Source organism: Hyperolius riggenbachi, chromosome 9, assembly GCF_040937935.1.
Source record: "Hyperolius riggenbachi isolate aHypRig1 chromosome 9, aHypRig1.pri, whole genome shotgun sequence".
In the NCBI taxonomy this organism is placed as follows: domain Eukaryota; kingdom Metazoa; phylum Chordata; class Amphibia; order Anura; family Hyperoliidae; genus Hyperolius; species Hyperolius riggenbachi.
In genome coordinates this window covers 57,231,551-57,253,564 of record NC_090654.1, presented here as the reverse complement: position 1 = coordinate 57,253,564, position 22,014 = coordinate 57,231,551, and the positions used below count along the sequence as shown (strand labels likewise).

The window sequence follows — 22,014 nt, the reverse complement described above, 5'->3', positions numbered from 1 at the left end:
AAAAGACGCTTTTACAATGGGCTCTCATTAGCATGCAGAGAGGCGGATGGGGCCAGTTCTGTGCTTCCCTCTGTCATCGTCTCTCTGGCTTCAGACGCTGCCGACAGCCAGGTAATGGCAGCGATACCGGATCTCTGCACATCTCCGCCGCCGCCCATACATGTGCAGATTGTTATATCTACAGAGGAAGGGGTTCTTCAGCAGCTGAGGCAGGGGTGGGAGATCTGATTATTTCAGGGCTGCATCGTCCGACTGGAGTTAATCCTACATTAGCATAATTCACAAAGCTTTTCTCTTGAATTACCTCACCTTACTTAATAATTCACAATTGATTTCTCCTTAAAGGGAACCTAAAGTGAGGCTTCCATATTTATTTCCCTTTAAGCAATACCAGTTGCCTGGCAGTCCTGCTGATGTCTTTGGCTGCAGTAGTGTCTGAATCACACACCCGAAACAAGAATGCAGCTAATCCAGTCAGACTCCAGTCATAGCACCCTGATCTGCATGCTTGTTCAGGGTCTATGGCTAAAATTATTAAGGGCAGAGGATCAGCAGGATAGCCAGGTAATACGCATTGTGTTAAAAGCAAATAAATATGGCAACCTCTATATCCCTCTCGCTTTAGGTTCCCTTTAAATGGATTCACTCATGATTTATCTCTCCTAGTCTAACTTAACTCATGTTTTATCTTCCCTTATTTGACCTAACTCGTTATTTATCTCTCCTTGGGCTTGATGCACAAAGGTGCCATAATATTGCTGTGCACAGACAATATTGCCCTGAGGGCTCGTTTCCATATAGCAAGCTTTCAGGCACGCTTATGGAAATGCGATCGCAGGGACCAGTGGAGTAGCTAGACATAATGGGGCCCCATAGCAACATCTTCATGAGACCATCATCTCTAAGCACTCTTGAGCAATGCTACCTGCCCCAACCCTATGAATATGAATTGATTGAGCAATTTACATTTCCGTGCAATGTACACTGTGTATAGTCCAGGAGCACTGAGACAAAGTCAGAGGGTGGAGCAACAAAGCAAAGTTAATAGTAAACACATCAAGCACCACCTGAGCCCCCTCTTCTCCAGGGCCCCATAGCAGTTGCTATGGCTGCTATGGCTATTGCTACGCCCCTGGCAGGGACTGAAGACAGTGCATAGACTGCACTGTCTGCTGTTTCTATGCAGTAGTGAATCGCTGCGCATGGTTCCCTGGATTTCGGGGTGCTTCAGCCCGCGATCAGTGTAATGAATGGAATCGCAAGCTCCGCCCCCCAGCACTGACACACAGCGCACAGCATGGAAACTAAGCCTAATGCTGGGAATACACGGGTCGATCCGGCGGCCGATTAGCCGCCGGATCGACCCCCGCCGCGTCCCCGCTCGTCCGCGCGGATCGATTGCCGCTCGTCCCCGCCAGCGCTTCCTTATCACCGCTCGATTCCCTGCCATTGTCCGCCGGCGGGGACCGAGCGGGCGCGGCCTGAGCAGCGTGATCGGACCACCTGAATATTATCAGCTAGCCGGATCAGCTGCTCGATACACGGTACAGAAACGTACCGTGTATCCCCAGCAAGTCCCGTACTCACAATTTACTAAAGTTGCCTGAGGAGACCATTAATGACCACCTCAGTCGATAATTAGGCATGTGTACAGTGGCTGGCAACATGCAAACGATCTGCCTGGGGGATCAACTGCCCCCCGCCAATGGCTGATCCCATTGTCTACACTGCTTCCCCCACCTGCCGCATGACGTCACACACACGCTGCTCAATCGTCCCGCCTCCTCCCCAAATAGCAACACAGCGAGTTGTCAGCGCTACAGCTGACTCGCATCTGTGCAGCCTGGCCCAGCCATGTTCCCCAAGGGATCAGTACCAGCCCCTTTACTACTGGCAGCATGTACTGCGAATTACACTATTAGTGCTACCTGCAATACTTAAAGAGGACCTGTAACGTCAAAACGTCCCCTGGGGGGTAATCACCTCGGGTGGGGGAAGCCTCCGGATCCTAATGAGGCTTCCCACGCCGTCCTCCGTCCCTCAGGGGTCTCGCTGCAGCCCTCCGTGCAAGATGACGTCAATATTTACCTTCCCGGCTCCTGCGCAGGCGCTCTGACGGCTGTTGGCTCCGAAGTAGGCGGAAATACCCGATCGCCATCGGGTCCGCTCTACTGCGCAGGCGCAAGTTTCCGGCGCCTGCGCAGTAAAGCGGACCCGACTGAGATCAGGTATTTCCGTCTACTTCGGAGCCGAAAGCAGCCACAGTGCCCCCGCTGGAGCCTGCAAAGGTAAATATTGAATTTACAGTCGGGTCTGTCGCCGACTGTTCGGAGGGCTGCACCGAGACCCCTGAGGGATGGAGGATGGCGTGGGAAGCCTCATTAGGATCCCGAGGCTTCCCCCACCGGAGGTGAGTACCCCCCAGGGGATGTTTTTGATGTTACAGAGTCTCTTTAAGTAGTGCGAACATAGCTACGCTAATGAACGTTACTGTTAGTAGCACTCGTTACTGTAGCAACGCTACTCGAGTACCATGGGTTACGCTAATAGTGTAACTCGCAGTGCAAGCTGCCGGTGGTACAGGTAATATTGCCGTGTGCTGTCTGTGCACAGTTCTGCATTTATGGGCTTATCTCATGAATTATCTCTCATTTGTTTATCTCATGCATTAGCTCTTCCTACTGTTAAAGTGGTCCTGAACTCAGAACTTCCTCTCTGCTCTATAAGATAAGCAACAGCCTAATAACCTTGAAATAAAAACATTTCTTTGTTACAGCTGATACAAATCTTGCAATAAATCTGTAGTGTGTCTATTTCCTGCTTTCATGGAAGAGATATAGGGTTAACATCCTGTGTTTACATATTAGCTGCTCTGCCAGGCAGCCAGTCGACACAGCTGAAAGATCAAATAACAGTTGTGATTAGTCACAGATGAGGAGGAATAAGACAGGCTAAACTGTCTAAGTACACACAGGGTGCAATTCTCTATGTTTTCCTCCTGTCCTGTGCAAGAGTTCAGGTCCACATTAAGAGAACCCAAGGCAGATTTTCTAAATCTTAAAGAGACTCTGTAACAAAATATCCAGCCTTATTTCTTCTATCCTATAAGTTCCTATACCTGTTCTAATGTGGTCTGTCTTACTGCAGCCTTTTCTAGTTGCACAATGGCTGTATTATCTCTGTTATATAATCTAATCCTCTGACAGCTTTGTCGGGCTCAGGCACTCAGACAAGATTGAGCTGCTCTGTTTTTATAGGCAGAAGCTATACACACCCTCTCCATGCCCCCTGCAGGCGGTGTATAAGTCACAGACTGAGCTACTCTCAGCCTATCACATGCCGTGTCTTTTGTTTGTAAAAACTGCCTAAAACTGGCAATTACAAGCCAGGATTGCAGCAGGGAGTGGCAGAAACAGCACAGAGGGGCCCAGGAGAACATAATGAATGGTAAGCTTTTTATTGTAAGAATTTTAGAGTACAGATTCTCTGTAATAGGATGCAGAGGCATGTTCTGTGCACAATGACATGCCTCTGTGTCCTTCTATTGCTGCCGCTAGTCCTGCCATGGCTCCGCTGTACCCCCTGAAAATAGCGCCAGGCTAGTGACAATCTGCTTGTCACTAGCCTTGTGTTTACCTGCAACTCGTCAATCACTGTGCGCCTCTCCCGTAGGTGGTGACTTATCTTCTGATTGGAGAAAGCTTACAGAGGCGGGAGCGAGGGGACAGAGGTGGGAGCCATGAAATTGGGGAGGCGCACGGTGATTATTATTATTATTATTTAGTATTTATATAGCGCCGACATCTTCCGCATCGCTGCACAGAGTATATAGTCTAGTCACTAACTGTCCCCCAGAGGAGCTCATAATCTAGTCACACTATAGTCATATCATAGGTCTATGTATGTATCATGTAGTGTATGTATTGTAGTCTAGGGCCGATTTAGGGGGAAGCCAATTAACTTATCTGTATGTTTTTGGGATGTGGGAAGAAACTGGGGTGCCTGGAGGAAACCTACGCAGACACGGGGAGAATATACAAACTTCTTGCAGATGTTGACCTGGCTGGGATTCGAACCAGGGATCCAGCGCTGCAAGGCTAACCACTACGGCACCATGCTGCAGGTAAACACATGGCTAGCGACAAGCAGATTGACGCTAGCCTGGCGCTATTTATCAGGGGGGACAGCAGAGCCCAGGGGGGACTGGCAGTGGCAGCAGAAGGACACAGAGGCATGTCATTGTGCAGAGAACATGCCTCTGTTGGGGGACACCTTGGGGGCCCCTACAGGCTCAAAGGCCCTTTGCCCCATGGTAGTGCCAGCCATGTTCTGACTGCACTCTGGCAGCATGCTTATCCTCCATCTACTGACATTACAAAAGCCATCAGAATGAGAGCCATGTAACTGGCATTTTTTATTCTAACGAGAGAATAAAGATGGCAGCATTGCCATCACCAGAGGTTTTCTTTAGCCTGTAGAGTATTTTATCACTCCTATATGTAACCCCAGCCAGTGTGCAACGCAGGCAATAGTGCCATTTATCACTCCAATATATGTAACCCCAGCCAGTGTGCAACCCAGGCAATAGCGCCATTTATCACTCCTATATGTGTCTCCCAAGCCAGTGTGCAACCCAGGCAATAGTGCTATTTATCACTCCTATATGTGTCTCCCCAGCCAGTGTGCAACCCAGGCAATAGCGCCATTTATCACTCCAACATATGTAACCCCAGCCAGTGTGCAACCCAGGCAATAGCGCCATTTATCACTCCAACATATGTAACCCCAGCCAGTGTGCAACCCAGGCAATAGCGCCATTTATCACTCCAATATATGTAACCACAACCAGTGTGCAACCCAGGCAATAGCGCCATTTATCACTACTACATGTGTCTCCCCAGCCAGTGTGCAACCCAGGCCATAGCGCCATTTATCACTCCAACATATGTAACCCCAGCCAGTGTGCAACCCAAGCAATAGCGCCATTTATCACTCCAATATATGTAACCCCAACCAGTGGGCAACCCAGGCAATAGCGCCATTTATCACTCCTACATGTGTCTCCCCAGCCAGTGTGCAACCCAGGCAATAGTGCTATTTATCACTCCTATATTTGTCTCCCCAGCCAGTGTGTAACCCAGGCAATAGCGCCATTTATCACTCCAACATATGTAACCCCAGCCAGTGTGCAACCCAGGCAATAGCGCCATTTATCACTCCAATATATGTAACCACAACCAGTGTGCAACCCAGGCAATAGCGCCATTTATCACTACTACATGTGTCTCCCCAGCCAGTGTGCAACCCAGGCCATAGCGCCATTTATCACTCCAACATATGTAACCCCAGCCAGTGTGCAACCCAAGCAATAGCGCCATTTATCACTCCAATATATGTAACCCCAACCAGTGGGCAACCCAGGCAATAGCGCCATTTATCACTCCTACATGTGTCTCCCCAGCCAGTGTGCAACCCAGGCAATAGTGCTATTTATCACTCCTATATTTGTCTCCCCAGCCAGTGTGTAACCCAGGCAATAGCGCCATTTATCACTCCAACATATGTAACCCCAGCCAGTGTGCAACCCAGGCAATAGCGCCATTTATCACTCCAATATATGTAACCACAACCAGTGTGCAACCCAGGCAATAGCGCCATTTATCACTACTACATGTGTCTCCCCAGCCAGTGTGCAACCCAGGCCATAGCGCCATTTATCACTCCAACATATGTAACCCCAGCCAGTGTGCAACCCAAGCAATAGCGCCATTTATCACTCCAATATATGTAACCCCAACCAGTGGGCAACCCAGGCAATAGCGCCATTTATCACTCCTACATGTGTCTCCCCAGCCAGTGTGCAACCCAGGCAATAGTGCTATTTATCACTCCAATATATGTAACCCCAGCCAGTGTGCAACCCAGGCAATAGTGCTATTTATCACTCCTATATTTGTCTCCCCAGCCAGTGTGCAACCCAGGCAATAGCGCCATTTATCACTCCAACATATGTAACCCCAGCCAGTGTGCAACCCAGGCAATAGTGCTATTTATCACTCCTATATTTGTCTCCCCAGCCAGTGTGCAACCCAGGCAATAGCGCCATTTATCACTCCAACATATGTAACCCCAGCCAGTGTGCAACCCAGGCAATAGCACAATTTATCACTCCAATATGTGTAACCCTCTTAGGCAATAGCACTACAGTATTTATTACTCCAATATGTGTAACCTCAGCCAGTGGACAAACCAAGCAATAGAGCTAAATATCACTCCAATATGTGTAACTTCAGCCAGTGGGCAACCCAGGCAATTGTGCACTGTTTATGTGTGTTTGTAGGGTAACAATCGTCGCGCTATTGGCGCAACGAGCGTTACTATCATTAGTATGAGCCAGTAACATTGCCATGCGGTTTGCAAAGTTACTGGCCTTTTGTGCATCAACCCCATAGAGAGATAAATTGTGAGATTATTCATTAGGTGAGATAATTTAACAGAAAAGCTTTGTACATCAGCCCAATGGAGATATATTCACTAAACTGCGTTAAGCAGAATTGTGTACATAAAGTCATACGCACGATGTGTAGAGCGTAACGTATTGCATGTAATGTACTGCATTATGGTCTACTCATCGTGCGGCAATACTTTGCACCTAAAGGTGGCCACACACGATACAATAAACTGATCCGATTTTACAGCAATTCGATGAAAACGATCGTATCTCTCGGAAAAATCGAAAGCTTTTTTTTCGTTCGACTGAAAAATCCGATCGGAATTCCCTTTTTTTCGATTTAAATCGATCCGAAATGCCAGATATTTCTGTTCAATTTCTCTAAAGATTGTATGGTGTGTGTTGGATTGTAAGTTTATTAATATACACACCCTAGCAATTTTCTCAGAGTTTCCAATCATTTTTATCATAATTGGGGAAAAATTGAACATAGGTGTGTGGTACATTGGTCATATTTTTTAATTTGTTACAATCAGTCAGAAAAATTGATTGCAATTCTTAAATTGAACAGATATTTAAAAAATTGTATGGTGTGTGGCCACCATTATTCTTCTTCCCGCATTTTAGTAAAAACACCCTATGATGAGATAACCATATACACATATAGTACTAGCCCTACTAAGAAATGATCTGAAGTCCCTTTTTGTTCTCCATTACAGTAAGTACTGTTTAGTACTTGTTGACAGTTTATCTAATTCCGTCTGGTTTCCTGAAAAGTAAATAGTAGCTAAAATGCCAATATCTGTCAATGAGAAGAAAGATAATAAGGTTTTACTGCAGAAAAGTTCAAAGGGTCATTACATCAGCTTCTTTTTTTGCTTAAAAGGCAGAGTGTGGATCCTAAACTGCAGCTGAGACCATCTAATGCAATCTTAAAAATAAAGTTATAAAACTGAAAGTAAAAATATAAGACTATGACACTGCTAATGTTCTATTTATCATCCATACTACACATACAAGTCAGTATTTCATAAGTTTGGCTTCAATTCAGGTTCCCTAAGTGTAAGTGTACCATCTTGTTCAGTTACTGTACTCTGTACTGTAGACAGTAATAGAGTGAATGTTCTCAGTACAGAATGTTTAGGTATATCCTATGCTATGCAGCAATGGTTAGATTAAACAGGATTGCATGGTGTATGGCCTGGTCCTTTTCACTGTTGCTCCTTTTACTCATACAGGTCCCTTTTACACTTGCATTGCAAGTGTGCGTTGCATTACCCTATTTAATCGCTGGTTAACGCAAGTCAATGGGGCCTTTTACACTTACGCGTCACACTGGAAGTATTCGTCCCTCCGCAATCCCGACGCACAGCCTGCAGTGCATTACTGCAAGCACCATGCTTAACCACGGTGCTTGGGATAATGGAAGTCTATTGGCGACATAGTAAGTGTGAAAGACGGAGTACAGTGCGTTGTGGCGTGCATGCGCAGACCGACGGGAATCCCAGCAGGACGTGGTACCTGCCCAGCAGGAAGTATGTCACATAGAGGGGGCGGTGCTATGCACATAGCTCACAACTGTCCCTTTTTGGAGGGACAGTCCTTCTTTGGGAACCCAATCGTATTGTCCTTCTTTCAGGACTGATGTACAGATCTATGTAATAGATGGGAAGCATGTTGACAATTAACATTTTTCTTTGTAAATCATCATTTTAACTTTTGTTTTTTAACATTTTGACATTCATTTTAACTACAGGTTGTCCCCGGTTAACGAACAAGATAGGGACTGTAGGTTCGTTCTTAACCTGAATCTGTTCTTAAGTCGGAACAATGTGCTATCTCTGTGCCCTGTATCTCCTCCGTGCCTCCCTGTGCCTCCAGCGTCCCCTTCTGTGTCACCTCTGCCCTCTGTACCTGCTTATGCAAGTTTAAAAGTATTTTATAAAACAGATTCTGGGATATGATCCTTTATATAGTGGAGGACCAAAGAACACAGTCCTTTTTGGGGCAATCCACCTTGCCCTTCAATACTTATTTATACCTTTAAAAAGGACTAAATGTACTATAATGCAATCTCAGACAGGCAAAAAAGTCTCTGAAAAAACTTTATTAACACACGTACAAAAAATAGAAAAAACTGTTCTTCAATATCACTGTTCTTCAATAGGTCTTAGAAATACATTGGTTGGTTTGAAACAACAATTGGTTGTAGCTTTGTGGGCATTTGAACTTCAGAAGTTCAAATGCCCACAAAGCTACAACCAATTGTTTCAAATCAACCAATGTGTTTCTAAGACCTTGTGATATTGAAGAACCGTTTTTTCTATTTTTTGTACGTGTGTTAATAAAGTTTTTTCAGAGACTTTTTTTGCCTGTCTGAGATTGCATTATAGTACATTTAGTCCTTTTTAAAGGTATAAATATGCAAGTTTAAAAGCCATTTTTTCTTAGATTTTTTTAAAAAATCGATTTGAAATTTTTTTTTGGGGGGGGGGGGGGAGGGGATGGGCTTCGGGGGGGGGGGGGGGGGGGGCGGGGTTGGTGGCTTGTTCGCATGGAAACACTGAATCCATGCCGTTCGTACCAGCGGGTCGTGCGTAAGTCGCCGTTCGTAAGTCGGGGACTACCTGTATTATAATTTTGGAAATTATTGTTTTGAAATGTAAATTATTGTTTTAACAGTTTTTTAACATTTTGAAATTAGTTTTGAGAAATATAATTTTGTAAATTATAGTTTTAAAATATATTATCTTACAAATGTAATGTATTTACATATTTACATTATTTGTAGTGGAGAAAGGGGGTTTTAGGGTTAGGCACCACCACGGGGGGTCTTAGGGTTAGGCACCACCAGGGGGGGCTTAGGGTTGGGCACCACCAGGGGGGGCTAACAGTTAGGCACTACCTGGGGGGGGGCTTAGGGTTAGGCACCACCAGGAGTGTCTAAGGCTTCATTTCCACTTAGTGCGCTTCTATCCGCTTCTGTCTGCTTTTTATCAGCACATTTTGCTGAAAAGCGGACTGAAGCACACAGATGGAAACAAGGCCTTAGGATTAGGCACCACCGGGAGAGGGGTCTTAGGGTTAGGCTCCACCTGGGAGGTCTTAGGGTTAGGCACCACCTGGGGGGTCTTAGGGTTAGGCACCACCTGGGTGGTCTTAGGGTTAGGCACCACATGGGGGGTCTTAGGGTTAGGCACCACCTGGGGGGTCTTATGGTTAGGCACCACCTGTGTGGTCTTAGGGTTAGGCATCGGTAGAGGAAGGGTTCTGTGTGAGAGTAGGGTTAGGTTTAGTAGTAGTAAAATATTGGTAATATTTGCCAATGTTTTACTATGCTTATTACGACTGTAAATATATTTTTGCTTTTACTGTTATATACGGTGATCTCGGTTTCACCCGGCACCCTTTCTTATCACCATGTTTTAAATATATTTATTATTCTATTTCAGATAAAGATGAGGAAACAATAAAAATAACTTAAAATATTTTTGCAATACTGTACTTAAAATTATTAAAAATGATTAGAAACAATTGCTAATTTTAGCCGATATTCATGTATTTTTCTACTGAAAAATGTGTTTAATTGACTTTAAACTTTATTCCCATCTTTTAAATTAATATATTTCTTATACTCAGTTGTAAATATAAAGGAAAATGAACCATGATAGAAAGAACCAGTGTGGTTTAAATTTTAAAACAACATTTTTCTTATATTTATGATATGTGGCCAGAGTCGGGACAAGGTCCTCCAGCACCCAAGGCTGAGACACCAAAGTGCGCCCCTCCATCCCTCCCACCCCAACCGTCACACACTGATTGCTATTAGACAAAGAGGCGCCCCAGGGCCCCCAACACCTCCAGCACCTTAATCTCTAGTTATCTGGCTTGCAGTCACTGCCATGTATCCCCTTTTCTTATTTCACTCTGTTTCAAACACAATAGAGGAATGATAGCTGAGTGAGTTGTGCGCCCCTTCTACACTGCGCCCTGAGGCTGGAGCCTCTCTCTCCTCTGCCTCGGCCCGGCCCTGTATGTGGGACTAGGGGTGTGTTGGGGGCAGGATTAGGGGCATGGCTTAAGTGTCCCTCTTTCTCAGAAACTTGGGAGGTTTGGCTATGCATATGACCCTGTTGGCACACTCATAGGAAGAAGGATTTGTGCAGTGTGGTGATGTGCGGCAGGCTTCCCTTAGCTAATCATCAGCTTTCTCTATTCTTTCTTTTTGTAATGGTGCTGAAAATATTCTGATGAAATTATAAATCAGTTTCCTTCCATAATAATTGTATTATCATTATTATTATTATTATTATTATTATTATTATTATTATTATTATTATTATGATGCAGCTCCAGTGAATGGAAACCAGAAGTGCAGTGTGGTTGGACATGCCTGCTCTGTTCCACCTCCCCTTTATTTGGCTGGTTTTTGTGCAGAAGGGAATAAAAAAGCCACACAGACAAAATTTGTAACCTTATTTCAGATTTTCCAAACAGTGGAGGCTAAGCTCGCAGTGGTCTGTTGCATAACGCACGTGTTATAATGAGAGTGAACCGCAATGGAGACTGGACATAGACTTTAATACAAAGGGCTTGATTCAGAAAAAGGGTGCTAAGTGTTAGCACGCCAGTGAAAAGCCACTTTGCATGTGCTAACATGCTTTGCACGTGCTAACTAGGGTGCTAAGTAGTTAGCACATGTATACTACTTAGCACCGTAGTTAGCACATGCAAACTACTTAGCATCCTAGTTAGCATCTGCAAACTCCATAGCACCCTTGTTAGCAAGGTGCTAAGTAGTAGTTTTGCATGGGCTAACTACGGTGCTAAGTTTCCATGTGCTAACTACGGTGCTAAGTAGTTTGCATGTGCTAACTACTTAGCACCCTAGTTAGCATGCCCAAAGCCTTTAGGCGTGCTAACTAGGTTAGCACCATTTACTGAATCAGGCCCAAAGGGCTTGATTCACAAAAGGGTGCTAACACACAGGCCGGCCCTAGACTTTTTGCTGCCTGAGGCAAATTTAGGAGAAAATTGCCGCCGCCGACCCCCCCTCCCCACCGCTAGGCCCAATACCCCCGACCCTGCCCGCTACCCCTCTGGCTCGGCGGCCCCCCCCCCCCCCCCCCCCCCCCTGCACCCACGGACGGGCCAGGTGCCACCCCTAGAAGTTTGCCGCCTGAGGCAAATGTTTCACCCCCGCCTCATGAGCGGGGCCGGCCCTGCTAACACAGTTAGCACGCCTAAAAGCTTTGGCCGTGCAAACTAGGGTGCTATTAGTTTGCACGTCCAAAGCTGTTACTGATCGCGCATTAAGTTGGTGTGCCCGAAACGTTGCACCGGTGCGCGCGCAAAACAATGCACCGGTTCGCATGTACAATAGCTTTTCAGGCTATTTTGAAGTGAACGGTGTGACGTTTCGCGGGCACCGGTGTGACGTTTCGTGGCCCCACCGTGCAGCGCTAACCTTTGCACGCGCAAATGTGAATATTAGCACGTGAAGCATCCATTTTCTCGTCCTAGAGTGTCTTTTCACTGGCGTGCTAACACTTAGCACCCCTTTAGTGAATCAAGGGCCAAAGCCTGCATGCAGCGAGTTAGAATAACGTGATCAATTACAGCGCAGTACTGTGAACAGGCCCATAGAATTGTATGGGCAGCAATTTGACATGCAGAATTATTCTGCATGCAATGCAACTGAGCACCGTGAACTAGACCTTAAACTTTTATAAAGCCCGTTTTACAAAAAGGCGTGTCCTATAGCTGCTGTGATCAGTGCTGCTACCCCCTGATTATCCTCAGAAACTCCCGTCTCTCCCATCTATTCTAAATAATCACCCTCAGGCAGAGCCGGGACAAGGTCCTCCAGCACCCAAGGCTGAGACACCAAAGTGGCGCCCCTCCATCCCTCCCACCCCAGCCATCACACACTGATTGCTATTAGACTAAGAGGCGCCACAGGGCCCACAACCTCCCCAACACCTTAATATCTAGTTATCTGGTTTGCAGGTCACTGCCATGTATCCCCTTTTCTTATTTATTTCTGCTTCAAACACAATTAGGAATGACAGCTGAATGAATTGTGCGCCCCCTCCTACACTGCGCCCTGAGGCTGGAGCCTCTCTAGCCTATGCCTCGGCCCGGCCCTGCCCTCAGGCTAGGTTCACAGTGTTGAGTTGCATAATACAGGCATTATAATGAGTGTTTCAACCAAACCGGAAAATGGAAATACTTAGTTGGAAAGGAATCTGGCAATTGGAATACTATGGCTTCAACTCACTAAGACCTGTCCGGCATTTCATAAATTATCCATTTGAGACTTTGAGGCAATTTTTTTCCGCAAGTCATCAATAGCTTACCAAAAGCGGGTATAGTTTGGTAGGTTTTCAAAACCATGTTGATTGAAATGATGAGGTAACAGTGCAGTATCCATGCAGAAGTTGCTGCAAAGTAAAACATTGCAACGCAGTGATTTCTGGGTAGATCATGTGACCTCTACCACACACTGCACAAATAGATTCCAGCAGGGAATCTATTGCAACTGATCGATCTGCAGAAGTCCTCTGTTCGATTCAGTGCAATGCTACAGCCCATCCGATCTACTGCTGCTCCTAACTTTCCCCCCAATCGACTGCGATTTTCTATCCTGTCCAATCTATACTTTCCCTCAATTTTTATTCAAAATTGACCAGAATCTGACAGCAAAATAAAATACAGACAGCTAGATGTAGGAGATAAATAGTAGTTAACCACCCAATTCACACATACACACACATTTCTTTCATTGTGAATTCAGTTTTCCTGCAGAAATACAGCATATTTATCAAAAATGCACTGAAAAATAATACTGCTGTCAGTACTATGGATCGCTTTTCTTAGTGAATTCCAATTACATTCTCCGCATTCGCAATACAGATCGTTCAGTAACGCGATCCGGTAATGCTTAGGGCTGGTTCACACCCGGGGTGGCTTTTCAGCGCTTTGCTGATCGCAAGAGATCAGCGAAAGCCCTATGCAGATGTATCCCTGTGGATCATTCTCACTGCAGCGTCTGCAATTCGCATGAATCGCAAACTCGCTGCATGCAGCATTTTGGAAGCGATTGCAATTTGATTCTCATTCTATTGAACGGAAATCACAACTGAAAATCGCAGCAAAATCGTAAAATTTTGAGCTACAAAAATGCGATCGCAGCCGATTTGCGCTCCGAGTGTGAACCAGCCCTCAGGGCTGTGCCACACCAAGGGGGCTGTTAAAGTGCTTTTCTGATTGCCAGCACTTCCCTGTGTTTCGAAAAGTGATTGGACAGTGAAATCCTATGGGCTATTTCACACCACATCACTATAAAGTCACTCCAAAGTCACTCCAAAACTGCAAGCGCTTTTGGTGTGAAACAGCCCTTAGTGATTTGAAGCCTATGGGCTCGATTCACAAAGCGGTGATAACTCAGTTATCACGCCTAAAAGACTTTAGGCGTGATAACCTTTGCACCAGCAAAGTTATCACCGCTTTGTGCTCTAACTCGCGCAAAGTTTCCCCCATAGGGCTTAATGGGCACTTCGCGCGAAGCACGATGCGCTTTTCACAGGCGTGCAAAGTGTTTGCACCGCTTTGTGAATCAGGCCCTATGTGTGTACTTGCTAACTATCTGGTGTGAAATAACTCCTTTAGGACGACTGATTGAAAGCTGGCCATACACTTACAGATTGCCACTCAATGTGGCAAAACGATCGATTCCTCCCTGAAAATAATTGATTCAGGAAGAAATCGTTTCCTACCACACACTGCACATCAATTTTCAAGAGGGAAAATTCTAAAGAAATTCCGAATTTGTTCAAAATCTATCAAACTGCAGTGCAACGCTATCGGATGTCGATTTACCGCTGCTCCTGCCCCGACCCCAATCGACCTCGATCTTCCATCCTGTCCAATCGGATATGTTGGGGGGAAGCGATTCCCTGCAAAACGATCAAATCTGCAGGGAATTGATCTGAAAAAAATCAATAACTCTATGGGCACCTTAAATCCTGTATGTAGAGATATCGATGACAGGATCAGATGGAAGATGAGCAGTGATAAGACTCCATCTACTAATACTAAATGATCGTCCTGTGCGCAAAGTGAGGATGGAAGCTGAACTATAACTGGACAGTTTTAGCTCTGGTCTCTTCTGAGTTCCTGGCACAGAACGTCCAAGATTTTGATGGACGGAGATGGGAGAGTGGGGAACTTGTGGCTATTTGTAGAAAGGAGGACCTGGGGTATCTGGAAGCAATCTAGCCAGAATCTATGCTACCCAGGCAGGGGCATAACTACAAATCATGGGGGCCCCCAGCAAAACTTTGAAGTCCCCTAGTGTTCTTACCATTTCCCTTGCCTACCCCTAGTGACCCTGGTTCCCCATCTAACAAGGGTCATAAAACAAGTGTGGACATCATAATCTTCAAACCCATAACAAGTGTAACCACAAAAACACCTGATCTGAAGGATGGACCCCTTTATCAAAGGGAATGAAAGAGTAGTTGTGGCCCCCTTATTGATCTGGAGTTCTGGACTCCCCTGCGGTCTCAGGAGCTGCTCCTCTGTAGGTAAGCCCCTGCTGCCCAGACAGGGTTCTCCCCAACTGGTACCCTATAAAGATAAGCAACCTCTTACCCTGACAGGTGCACGAGACGCAGGATGAGGACGTCGGTCTTCAGTGATGGAATCTCCCAGTTGGGTAGTGAAAGTTTCTCCCTCTGTTCCTCTCTTTTATCAGCTGTGGCAGATCAGATAAGGGTCTCCCGTCCTGCGGGGCGCAGTGACCCCCTAATTCAGCAGATCCTGGCCCATTTCTCTCAGGGTTTCAGAGATGAAAGGGTGGCTTTATTCCGAGGAGGGAAAGATGGAGAGTGTCCGGGCTCAGCGATTGGAGGAGAGTCCGAGAGAGAGAAGAACGGGGGGAAAATAAAAGTGGGGAGGAGATGCTGAAACTTTTTTCTGAAGAGATTTAATGAGCTGGAAATGAATGGCGATCACGCATCGCATTACTGAGAGGTGGGGGGAGATCCTGCCAGAGAGAGGGAGAGAGGGATGGAGGGAGACTGAGAGAGGGCAACAGAGAGGAAGGCAAGGGAAGAAGTCCGAGAGAGGGAAGATGAGAGACAGAGAGGGATGGAGGGAGACTGAAAGAGGACAACGGAGAGGAAGGCAAGGGAAGGAGACTGAGAGAGGGAAGAAGAGAGACAGAGAGGGATGGAGGGAGACTGAGAGAGGACAACAGGGGGGAAGGCAAGGGAAGAAGTCCGAGAGAGGGAAGATGAGAGACAGAGAGGGAGGAAAGGAAGGATTGACAGAGATGGAGGCAGAATGGAGAGAGAAGGAGAGAAAACTCTACATTCTACAGGAAGAAGAGAAATCCACAGTGACAATCACTGCACACTATGCCACAGCATGCCACAGACCAAGAGGACAGCAGAAAAAAAGGCAAGGGAAGGAGACAGAGAGGTAAGGAGACCGAGAGACAGAGAGGGATGAATAGAGAGGGAGGATAGGAAGGAGAGAAAGAGATGCAGACAGGGAGATAGAATGAAGAGAGAAGGAAAGAAAACCCTACATTCTACGGGAAGAAGAGAAATCCACAGTGACAATCGCTGCACACTATGTCACAGCATGTCACAGACCGAAAGGAGGAATCTACAGGGACAATTGCTGCACACGGTGTCACAGGATGCCACAGACTGAGAGCAGCATAAATTAACTGTAAACCTTAAAATGTACACAGATTGCTTACCTATAACACCTCTATCCCACCCCCAGGACTCGCCCCCTTTCATATTGCTCGTTTCTATTTCACCTTGCCTGTATGTATCTTGGTCATGTCAATAAAGCTATTTTTGATTTGATTTGAAATAGACAGTGAGGGAAAAACAGAGTGAGTTAAAGCACACCTGAAGTGAGAGGAATATGGAGGCTGACATATTTATTTCATTTTAAACATTGCAAATTCCCTGGCTGTCCTGCTGATCCACTGCATCCAATAATTTTAGCCATAGACTCTGAACAAGCATGCAGATCAGGTGCTCTGACTGCATTAGTTGCATTTATTTATTTTATTTATTTATTGTATTTATAAAGCACCAGCATATTACACAGTGACAGTGCAGTTGCATGCTTGTTTGTGTATGATTCAGACACTACTGCAGCCAAAGAGATCAGCAGGTATTGTTTAAATGGAAATCCATTTGGCAGCCTCCATATCTCTGTCACTTCAGGTTCCCTTTAAGCTGGCCATACACATATAGATTTCCACCCAATGGGAAAATCGATGTGTGTACGGGCACCTCAAGATACACAGGTCCTTATTTAATTCCGTTTTTCTCCTAGGTGGTGGTATTTTTACACCATGGGCTTGATTCACTATGCGGTGCTAACCTACTTAGCACGTCTAAAGTCTTTAGGTGCGCTAACCAGGGTGCTAAGTAGGTTAGCACCGGTTTTCTCAACCAGTTCGCGCGCTAAGTACCGCGCGCAAAGTTTTGCGCACGCAAAGTCCTATGCGCACGCTAAGTCCCATAGGCTTTCATGGGCATTCGCTCGGAGCGCCCTGCGCTCTGTGCAGTGTGCGCGTAAAGTTTTACGCGCATAAAGTTTTACACACAAAAAGCTCGTTTAGACGTGCTAAGGGGGTTTTCACAGGCGTGCTAACAGTTAGCACTGCTTTGTGATTCAAGCCCCTTGTCTATAAAAAGACCTTTAGGCTGCTTTCACAGTAAGATGTTACAGGCGCACGTTAGTGCAGCCTGTAACGCAGCCTAACTCACAGCAATGAAAACTAAATGGGCTGTTCACAGTGCCCACGTTGCGTTACATTGTAACGCTGCACGTCAAGTTAAAGTGCTGCATGCTGTGCGTTATACTGGCTAAGCCGCGTTGGACTGTTCGCACATGCTCAGTGATGTTGGAGGAGGAGGTCTCACCTCCTCCTCCACGGCCAGTCACATGGCTAATTAATATTCACTGCACTGCGTGAAGTGCAGTGTTTACTTCCTGGCGCGGCCGTTCTGTGCAGCGATTGGCTGGCGGGACCACGTGATGCGGATCACATGGTCTCCGCATCCCAGAGCACAAAAAAGGTGCACCAAGAGCTGCATAACGCAGCTCTAGGTAGCGTCCTCCTCCAACACCACCAGGCGTTGCGTTAGGGGCACTTTATGCGACCTATAACGTCCCCTAAAACGCAACGTCCTGGTGGGAAAGAGGCCTTAAGCCACCAGCATGCAAGATAATAATCAGAATAATTTTGATAGTACCTTTTCAACTACTTTTTTGGCTCTCTTTTAGTTGCAGAGTGCTGAAAAAACATCTCCTAGGAGAAAACTCAGGAGAAAAAGTGAATTGCATATGGGCAGAAGGATCGAGAGAGCAGAGGAGAGTGATGATTGATTTAGAGGAGTGAGACAGAGAGGACCAGATTCAATTTACTGTTTCTCCTAAGTTTTCTCCTTTGAGATAATTTTTCATCTTCCATTTAGAATAACTTTTAAGCATTTTGCAATTGAATAAGTAACAAAAATTTGTAGTTTTTTGCTTGCTGGTGGTTTAACCACTTAGGTCTATCTGGACTAGGGATGCTCATTCGGATTCCACGAAAATGCAATTTCCGAAATTCCGCTCGGAAATTGCATTTCCGCATCGGAATACGGAAATCGGTAATGCAAGTGTGTTAGGCGGATTTCCGCCGGAAATCGCGGAAATTTCCGCCGGAAATCGCGGAAATTCCGCCCGACTTTAACATCGATTTTCTCAAAAACTATAAAGTCTTTTTGAAAACTTTTTTTTGCATCTTGTTCAGGAGATTCTGCTGAATAAACCCTGAAAATTTGGTGTTTCTAGGACTTACGGGGGCTGTGCTATTAACCGCTAAATTCGGCTGATTTTTACTGTAATGTAAAATGCAGAAAATCCGCATCTGCCTATTTTCTGCATTTACATTACAGTAAAAATCAGCCGACTTTAGTGGTTAATAGCAAAGCCCCCGTAAGTCCTAGAAACACCAAATTTTCAGGGTTTATTAAGCAGAATCTCCTGAACAAGATGCAAAAAAAAGTTTTCAAAAAGACCTTATAGTTTTTGAGAAAATCGATGTTAAAGTTGGGCGGAATTTCCGCGATTTCCGGCGGAAATTCCGCATCGGAATGCGGAAATTGGTAGCGGAAAGCGGAATCGGTATTTGGCAATGGCGGAATGCGGATTTACCGCGGAATCGGAAATTGGCATTTCCGACCATCCCTAATCTGGACGGATAATTCTAAGCAAAATGTACCACCCAAAGAAAGCCTACATGGTGGTGGAAAAAAAAGATATAGATCATTTCAGTGTGATAAGTAGTGATAAAGTTATTGGCGAATGAATGGGAGGTGAAAGTTGCTCGGATGCATAAGGTGAAACAACACTGTAGGCTGAAGTGGTTAAAGGGCGTTTTAATGACAAGTTTGAAAATATTACCTAGGAGAAAACTCAGGAGAAAAAGTGAATTGCAATCAACTTTTTCTCCTGAATTATCTCCTAGAAGATAATTATCATCTTCTCACTTTAAAATAACTTTACAGCATTTTAAAATTGAAAAAGTACTCAAAAGTAGAGATGGCCCAAACCTCCGATTATCGGTTTATGAACCACAATAGACTTCAATGGGGAGGCGAACTTTGAAAACTAGAAACACATATGCTTACCAAAAAAGTGATGGAAAAGATGTTTCACGGGGTCTAACATCTGAGTTTTTGCATGGATGAGTGGGATAGACGCCAAAAGTCCCGGAGAAAAATCTGGATTTTACGCAAAGCAGCGTTTTAAGGGCAGAAATCACACTGAATGCTAAATTGCAGGCCTAAAGTGATTTAAAACATCTTGCATGTGTATACATCAATCAGTGTAATAAGAGTACTGCTTCACACTGACACACCAAACTGACTGTGCAATGCACAGCGTAAACAGCTGTTTGTGTAGTGACGGCCGTGCTGGACTGGTGCGCACCATGGCGAGAGTGCAGGCCGTGGCGGTTTTCAAGCCCATATGGTCGCCGGGCTGTGGTAGCTCAATGATAGAACAACAGTGACTGTCCAGCTGATCACATTTGGTCTGTCCACAAAGAAATAATGACCTTATTGTCTTGGGTGTGCCCCCTAACCCCCCCCCCCCCCTCCCCGAGACACTCATATCGTCGTCGGTCATGGCTTCATTGTGATACGCAAGCCCCTTCACCGTGGCAAGGTAATGAACACGAAGGGGAATTGGTACATGTACATGCATTTTGTTGTGTTGTTGCAGCTGCAGTGCAGCCAGAAAAATTAGGCAGGTATGTACACGCACCAGAAAAATTATTATAGCGTCTGCTGCTAGTGGCATTAAAAATTCAGGAATCCCCATGGAGTCCTGGACCCTGTAGGTGGTGGCGGAGAAGGCAGTCAAGCGCCCTGCAGGCAGAGATACTGTGTGGGGACCGACTTAGTCATGGGGCAGGCAGTCACACGGCGTGCAGGCAGAGATGCTGTGTGTGGTGACTGACTTAATCTTCAGGCGGGCAGTAGCCCTTCGGGATCCATGCCTCATTCATTTTGATAAAGGTGAGGTACTGAACACTTTTGTGACTTAGGCGACTTCTCTTCTCGGTGACAATGCCCCCCAGCTGCGCTGAAGGTCCTTTCTGACAAGACGCTTGAGACAGGGCAAAACAGAGGTTGGACGGCAAATTGTGACAGCTCTGGCCACAGGTCAAGCCTGAACACCCAGTAGTCCAAGGGTTCATCGCTGCTCAAAGTGTCTACATCTACACTTAAGGCCAGGTATTCGGCTACCGGTCGGTCCAGGCGTTGGTGGAGGGTGGATCCGGAAGGGCTAAGGTGCGGCGGTGGACTAAAGAATGTCCGCATGTCCGACATCACCATCAGATCGCTGGAGCGTCCTGTCCTTTCCTGCGTGGACATGGGAGAAGGATTACTGGTAGTGGTACCTTTATTGCGTTGTGCTGTGACATCACCCTTAAGCGCATTTGTAAAGCATAGTTGCCAGCTTGTTCTGCAAGTGCTGCATCCTTTCTGCCTTCTGGTGATTTGGAAACATGTCCACCACTTTGTGCCTATACCGAGGGTCTAGTAGCGTGGCCACCCAGTACAGCTCATTCCCCTTGAGTTTTTTTATACGGGGGTCCCTCAACAGGCTGGACAGCATGAAAGATGCCATCTGCACAAAGTTGGATGCAGACGTACTATCCATCTCCTCTTGCTCTTCCTCAGTGACATCAGCTAAGTCCTCCTCCTCCCCCCAGCCACGAACAATACCACAGGAACGTTGAGCAGCACAAGCCCCCTGCGACACCTGCTGCGGTTGTTCTTCTGCCGCCACCACCTCTTCCAAAGAAACACCTTCCTCATCATCCGAGTCTGACTCCTCCTCCCCACACGACTCTTTCTCCTCCTCCCCCCTCTGTGCTGCCGAGGTGTTGAGGAAACATCTGGTTCTGATGAGAATTGATCCCACAACGCTTCCTCCTGTAACTGTTCCTGTTCACGCTCCTCCACAGCTTGATCCACCACTCTACGCACGGCACGCTCCAGGAAGTAAGCGTACGGGATCAAGCCGCTGATGGTGCCTTCACTGCGACTCACCAGGTTGGTCATCTCCTCAAACGGCCGCATGAGCCTGCATGCATTTCACATGAGTGTCCAGTTGTTGGGCCAGAACATCCCTATCTCCCCAGACTGTGTCCTTCTACTGTAGTTGTAGAGGTACTGGGTGACGGCTTTCCCCTGCTCTAGCAGGCGAGAGCAAAGCGTGCCATGGCCGTGTAAGACCGCCTGAAATGCTCACATAACTTCCTGGCCTGCTTCAGGATGTCCTGTAAGCCAGGGTACTTTGACACAAATCTTTGAATGACTAGATTCAGTACATGTGGCATGCACGGTACATGTGTCAGCTTTCCCAAATTCAAAGCGGAAATGAGATTGCTGCCATTGTCACACACCACGTTGCCAGTTGGTGCGGAGTCAGCCACTGATCCACCTGTTTGTTAAAAGCAGCCAGGAGAGCTGCTCCAGTGTGACTCTCCGCTTTGAGGCAAGACATGTCTAAGATGGCGTGACACCGTCGTATCTGGCATGCAGCATAGGCCCTGGGGAGCTGGGGCTGTGTAGCTGGAGAGAAGATCGCAGCACCAGTAGAGTTGAACTGCCACTCAGCCAAGGAGGAGGAGGATAATGACAGCGAAGATGATGTAGCAGGAGGAGAGGAGGTGCAGGAGGCCTGCCTGCATGCCGTGGAGGTGTCACAAGTTGGTCCTCTGCACAGCCACGTACTCCCTGCTTGTCAGCGGTCACCAGGTTGACCCAATGGGCTGTGTAAGTAATGTACCTGCCCTGACCGTGCTTGGCAGACCAGGCATCCGAGGTCAGGTGGACCCTTGACCCAACGCTGTGTGCCAGAGATGACACCACTTGCCTCTCAACTTTACGGTACAGTTTGGGTATCGCCTTTTAGAGAAATAATTGCGGCCTGGTATCTTCCACAGCGGTGTCCCAATGGCCACA

The 22,014-nt window shown here is 46.4% G+C and overlaps 1 protein-coding gene across 1 annotated transcript in view; it reads right to left on the bottom strand.

The window, feature by feature from the left end:
* The window catches only part of KCNJ10 (potassium inwardly rectifying channel subfamily J member 10), a 44,849-nt gene extending 28,967 nt beyond the window's left edge, over positions 1–15,882 (bottom strand). Inside the window, exon 1 of the mRNA XM_068251539.1 lies at positions 15,107–15,882. The gene's annotated coding sequence lies outside the window, so the exon portion shown is untranslated. The remainder of the gene's footprint in view (positions 1–15,106) is intronic.
* Between the last annotated feature and the right edge of the window lie 6,132 nt (positions 15,883–22,014).